The following is a 6,887-nucleotide window of genomic DNA, read 5'->3' as shown; positions in this document are numbered from 1 at the left end:
TTTCCCAACAGTGCTTAATGTCTGTGTTTTGGATTTTCCTCATTGCTATGAACTGAATTATGTCCCTCCAAATTCATATGTTGAACCCCTGATCCTCAAGTGACTGTATTTGGAGATAGGAACAAAAAGAAAGCAATTAAGGTTAAATGAGGTCATTACATGTATTAGTCTCTTTTCACAGGGCTATAAATAATAATACCTGAGACTGGGTAATTTATAAAGGAAAGAGGTTTAGTTAACTCAGTTCTGCATGGCTGGAGAGGCCTCAGGAAAGCTAAAATCATGGCAGAAGGTGAAGGAGAAGCAAGTACCTACTTCACAAGGCAACAGAAAAGAGAGAGCACGAAGGGGACAGAACCCCTTATAAAACCATCAGATTTCGTGAGAACTCACTCACTATCATGAGAACAGCATGAAGGTAACCAACCCCATTAGCCAGTCACCTCCCACCAGATCCCTCCCTCAATACCTGGAGATTACAATTTGAGATGAGATTTAGGTGGGGACACAAAGCCAAACCATATCATAAGGATGGGACCCTGATCCAACAGGAATTGTGATTCTATAAAAAAAGACACCAGAAAATGCTCTCTCTTGCCCCTCTCTCTCACCCTCTTTCTCTGCACACTCAGAGTAAAGGCTACATGAGAAGATGACAGTCTGCAGTGTGGAACAGAACCCTCACCAGAAACCAAACCCTCAGAGACCTTGACTTCAGACTTCCAGCCTCTAGAACTGTGAGAATAAGATTTTTGTTGTTTAAGCCATCCAGTTGTGATATTTTGTTATGGCAGCCTAAGCAGACTAATACATTTGTGTTCCAATTCTTGGACCTAGAGGCAGTCATAAATTAGTGAGGTATGATCAAGAGTTGTACACAATGTCTGAATAGCATTTTGCAATGTTATATTATTCATATTACTTTAAAATTTATATATATGTATGTCTAGATGAAACATGTGAAACATGACATTGATTCTTTACATTGGCAGCTAGATGGAAATGTAGCATTTTGATTGTGAATGGTTTTACTTTTATAAAAATATTTGATATGATGTAGTTATATTTTCAAACATAAAATTAAACTTTATGTATTTGGAGTTAAATTTTGATACTGATTCTAATTTTTGTTTTGTCTTTTAACTTTAATATGTATTTTTGAATATTTTAGAGGAAAAATAAGAAATGAAAAATATTTTCAGATTGGTTATGGTTAGAATTTTTTTACACTTGGCAAACAATTTTTTTTAATGCATCACTTCAGAGATGAGCAAACTGCTGCCTGTGGGTCAAATCAGGCCTATTGTTCATTTTTATAAAGTTTTATCAGAATGCCTCCACACCCAAATTTTTATATGTTGTCTATGGCTATTTTTCATTCCACAACATCAGAGTTGAGTAATTGCTGTCGCCACTGTATGACCCACAAAGCTAAAGATAATTGCTGGCCTTTTACAGATAAAGTTTGCTGACCCCTGCTTTAGATAACCAAGAATGTGTTCACTTGGAAATCATGACATAAATTTAAAATACAAAAGTAGATCTTAAAATAAAAGCAAAAAAGCAAAAACATTTAAAACTAATGCTTCAAATTTAAATACCTGGAAGCTGAAAAGTGAGCAGATTTTTGTAGAGCATGATCCACATAAAATTTGCAAGCAGGACATTACAAACTCTTCATTTAAAGAAGATTTCATGAAAATAAGCAAAAACATTGTTCTACCAAATTCCCAACTAGAATTGGCTTAGATGCAACCCTGCAATGTCAAATTCTTCATTAAATGAAACTGTAACCACTGGCCAAAACAATGAGAATGAAAGAGATAGTTATTCCTAAAAAAGTCATACTTCAGAGATGGCAAATATACCTTTGGTCTGCTCATTAGAAGTTGAGGAAAACTACATTCAAAAAATCTGAAAACTGGATAAGAAAGTCAAGACCTCTGGAACTTTACTCTGTTTATTGGATGATGATTCTGGAAAATCGGCTGTCATATCCTGACATGAGTGAGACTGTTTCTAGCAAAGCAAATCTGATTCAAATCAATGAATAAATTTTTCCATTAGATAAACATGGCAGAACATTTATATTTCATTTTCAACCCAAATTCTTTCAAATTGGAAAATAAGTTATTGTAGTCTAAGTTCAAAGACAAAGTATCTTGTTACTACTGTTATGCATTTCTCAACCAATGTTCATGATTGGTTTTGGCAAATGAAGATACTTGTGACTGGAAACACATTGTCAATTAAAAGAATGTGAAATGTTACATGCATATAACATTAGCAAATATTAGAACTGAAAATTAGAAGACTGAGTAAATGACAAACAATTGATATTTTTTGGCAAAGAAGTAAATATAGAACAAAATACAAAATATTGTTATAATATTCTTAAAAGAATATTGAAAGATAACATGTGTATAAGGTTTGGAAAAACACAATGAGGTTTATTGTAGCATTAATATTTATTTTAAAAAATAAAAACTTTTTAGATCTCGTGAAATATTTTCCAATTTGGTAATAGAATGGCTGAACACGTAGTATGAATTAAAAATAATGAAAAATACGACTTCTCTCTGGGATGGAGAATTCAAATTAGATCATTAATTTATTAGATAGGCTGAGCGGCAGTGGGAGCTGCCGGTGGTTGGCGCCTGCGGAGTTCCAGACCATGCTGCTGTTCTGCCCCAGCTGCGGGAACGGGCTGATCGTGGAGGAGGGACAACGCTGCCACCGCTTCGCCTGCAGCACGTGGCCCTACGTGCACAGCATCACCCGCAAGGTAACAAATCGGAAGTACCCAAAACTGAAAGAAGTGGATGATGTGCTTGGTGGAGCAACTGCCTGCGAGAATGTTGACTCTACTGCGGAGCCATGTCCCAAATGCGAACATCCTCGTGCTTACTTCATGCAGCTTCAGACCCGCTCTGCAGATGAGCCGATGACCACCTTCTACAAGTGCTGCAGTGCTCAGCGTGGACACCGCTGGAGGGATTAGGGCCAGGATGGCCCAGCTGCCTTAGCGTATGCTTACCTTGTCCCTCGGCGTAGATGCTTAGCTGGCAGTATGAATCGTGTGTCCTGAGGGTCTTTGCTGGTGTAGTGGAAAGATAAACCTTTTGAGGTGAAGAGCTGGGGGGTCAGGAAATGTGATCTATCTGCCAGTCTGAGTGGATGAAGTCACGAATATCTGGGAGTTTTTCTGTGTGGGGAGGAGACAGAGACCCATAACTAAATACGCTCTGTTTAAAGTCCTATTCTTTCGTCTTCCATATTTATTGGCAGTTGACATTCCCTTACTCCCAATCAACACTCTTAAACATTTGTACTGTTTGCAAAACTTAACCCTAAATATTTAACTGTTACTTGTAGACTTGTGTAATTTATTATTTATTTTAATCATAATTCTGAGTATTTCATTAAAATGAAAGTTCTAAAAAAAAATTTATTGGATAAGAAAGTAGGGGAAGAAAAAACATAAAATGTAAATATTATTCGATTTTACTGGATTTCAAAAGTCACATTGAGACACTCTTCAAAAAAAAGGAAATTGTGGTTTTTAGTAGAAAATGAATTATGACTTTAATTATGAATATGTACTATCCATGTTGCTTCCTGATAATAATATTAACCAAAGATAATGACCATCTGCGCTCAAAATGTGTGTGGCTACTTCGGTTTCAAAGGGATTTAAATAAAAAAATAAATAAATACCTTTAGAAAAAATGATTTTTCTAAATTGCAAGAAACTGCACGTGATATATGCAACATTTCATTGAAATACATGGAAATTACAAGGAGAAATGAAAATGTTTCATTGTCTCTACAGGAAAAGATTCATGTCCAAATATTCTCCAAACTAAATTTAATAGACTTTTTTTGGCCATTAGAAAGCAGGTTATCATTTCAACTGAAGAGAGATTAGGACAAATTGAACAGCACTGCTGTTTTCAGTTCTCTTTATAAACCCCCAGATATACACAATAAAAATTAAATTCAGTTTTCTTTGCTATTTTGTCAACTTTCAGTCATCTAGAAACTGTAGCTTTACATATATTTTTCAATTTTGAAAAAAATTTAATTATTTTGAGTACATCATAAGTGTTTATATTCATTAGGTACATGTGACGTTCTGATACAACATGCAACTGTAATGATCACATCAGGGTAATAAGGTCTCCATCACCTCAAGCATTTATCATTTCTTTGTGTTAGAAACATTTCAATTGGAATATATTAAATATTTTTTATTATTATTATTATTTATTATTATTTTGAGACGAAGTTTCATTGTCACCCAGGCTGGAGTGCAGTGGCTTGATTTCAGCTCACTGCAACCTCTGCCTCCCGAGTTCAAGTGATTCTTTTGCCTCAGCCTCGTGAGTAGCTGGGATTACAGGCACTTGCCACCACCACGCCCAGCTAATTTTTGTGTTTTTAGTAGAGATGGGGTTTCACAATGTTGGCCAGGCTGCTCTCAAACTCCTGAACTCAGGTGATCCTCAGCCTCCCAAAGTGCTGGGATTACAGGAGTGAGCCACTGTGCCCGGCCAAATATTTTTATTTTTATTTTATTTATTTATTTATTTATTTATTTATTTTGAGATAGAGTCTCGCTGTATCACCCAGGCTGGAGTGCAGTGGTATGATCTTGGCTCACTGCAACTTCCACCTCCTGGGTTCAAGTGATTCTCCTGCCTCAGCCTCCTTAGTAGCTGGGACCACAGGCGCCTGCCACCACGCCTGACTAATTTTTGTAGTTTTAGTATAGATGGGGTTTCACTATGTTGGCCAGGCTGCTCTTGAACTCCGGACTTGTGATCCACCCGCCTTGGCCTCCCAAAGTGCTGGGATTACAGGCGTGAGCCACTGCGCCTGGCCCTAAATATTTTTTAAAAACAGGTTGTTAACTTGTGGAAAATGTAAATATCTAGACATCTGTGCTTCCACTGGGAGTCTTACTCCCAGCCTCTCGGTGTCGGGGCTGGCCTCACTTTCTTCATGGGTTCTCATGAGGGACATCGGATGGGAGAAAATGTGAAAGCACATTGACTGTAGATGAGGCGACTTTCCGTTAGCCTTCTCTCTACTACTGCTACATTTCAAAGAGCTCTTTGGTTGCTGTTTTTAGGAAGTGGGGCTATTGCTTCACACTCCAACTGTTTAGTATTTTCTTTTTAATTTGATGACTTCAGTTTTCCAATCTGAAAAAGATGCTTTGGTTTGAATGAACCTATGTAAGTAGGCTTCTCCTGTTGAAGATTCAAAGAAATTTCCTTTTTTTTTTTTAATTCTACATACTTCTAGGGAGAAATGTCTTCCCATCTAGAAGTATCAACAGTCTATCACTATCCAGACATATTAAATTGAACGATTGATTGCAACAAAGGCTATGCTGTTATATTTAAGCAGTTATTACATACCTCATATGCCAAAATTGTTAAAAATAACAAAGGCCTACTATCTTGAATGTGGGAAACCAAATCATTTTTTTAAAGGCGTGATTAATTGTGTGAGTTTGAAACCCTTAAGTAGGTGTGGTAAGCTGTATTCTGTGGGAACTTTCTCAGTATGTGTGCAACTATGTAAACAAAAAGTTAAAATGCAGCTAACACTTTCCCTGGCATTTATTAGCATAGCAAAGAAAGCAGAAACCAACCAACTTTTACATAAAAAGACAGTAGAAAGCTATGTCTGCTTGCATTACTGTTCGATCTGTGGGTGCCAACTATACGCATAGAAACAATTTTTATTTATAGGCCTATCACCAAAATGTGTTCTTCATTAATTCATATTTTTCTCAGCCTCACATTACTTCTTGAACTCATCCAGGTAGTTTTTAAATGCTAAGGGTAATTTAAAACTGAGCAAATTCATGTGTACCCCATTTGTCAGTGTTTAAGAATAATTGAATGGAAACGTCCTTACCATTCATTCAATATTTTGTTAATTTGTTTACCTTTAATGAACCTGAGGAATACCACAATGTGAGCGTGGCTGGATCTTTTGAGTTAAAATCCACACTGGGAAAGAAATAGACCTTGAACATCTTGCCAAAGGTATTTAGAAATCTATTTCTCACAAGATTAAAGCTGAAAGTCTAAAGTAACTGCAGTTTATTCCAGCAATACAGTTCAGTGAAATGCTGTTATATCAAACATTTCCTCATATATGACACTCATTAAAATAGAAAAGACCTCATCTGAAGGCTTGTAAAGTGACGTTTCTTCCATATAATATTTTCCTGCATGTAATGTTCAAAAATTGTAGTGCCCTGGAAAACATTACAAAGGATTTTCCTTGTAGATCTGTACTTGTTGTTAAATTTCTTTTGGGCTGTCCTTCTGGTGGGTGTTTCATAGCCTTTTATAGATTTGGTCTATATATAATAGGAAAAAAGCCCCGTTCATTTGATTTTAAATAGTATCCATAGGAAGCAGCAGGAGAAAGTTTGCATTCCTGGGTGAAGGTCCTGGAGCACATTTTTTTTTTTTTTTTTTTGTTTCAGATGGAGTTTCGCTCTTGTTGCCCAGGCTGGAGTGCAGTGGCATGATCTTGGCCACTGCAACCTCTGCCTCCCTGGTTCAAGCATTTCTCCTGCCTCAGCTTCTAGAGTAGCTGGGGTTACAGGCCCTGCCACCACGCCTGACTAATTTTTGTAGTTTTAGTATAGATGGGGTTTCACCATGTTGGCCAGGCTGGTCTTGAACTCCTGACCCCAGGTGACCCACCTACCTTGGCCTCCCAAAGTGCTGGGATTACAGGTGTGTGCCACCATGCCCAGCTAATTTTTTGTAGTTTTAGTATAGATGGGGTTTCACTATGTTGGCCAGGCTGCTCTTGAACTCCGGACTTGTGATCCACCCGCCTTGGCCTCCCAAAGT

The 6,887-nt window shown here is 37.2% G+C and overlaps 1 pseudogene across 1 annotated transcript; it reads left to right on the top strand.

Annotated features, from left to right (window-relative positions):
* The first annotated feature begins 2,674 nt into the window (after positions 1 to 2,674).
* LOC105543896 lies at positions 2,675 to 3,436 on the top strand (annotated as a pseudogene). The gene has a single exon (XR_001006683.1). The product of XR_001006683.1 is annotated as a DNA-directed RNA polymerase III subunit RPC10 pseudogene (transcript).
* The last annotated feature ends 3,451 nt before the right edge of the window (positions 3,437 to 6,887 follow it).

Source organism: Mandrillus leucophaeus, unplaced genomic scaffold (assembly GCF_000951045.1).
Source record: "Mandrillus leucophaeus isolate KB7577 unplaced genomic scaffold, Mleu.le_1.0 Scaffold292, whole genome shotgun sequence".
Lineage (NCBI taxonomy): Eukaryota > Metazoa > Chordata > Mammalia > Primates > Cercopithecidae > Mandrillus > Mandrillus leucophaeus.
This window is presented reverse-complemented; position numbering and strand designations above follow the sequence as displayed.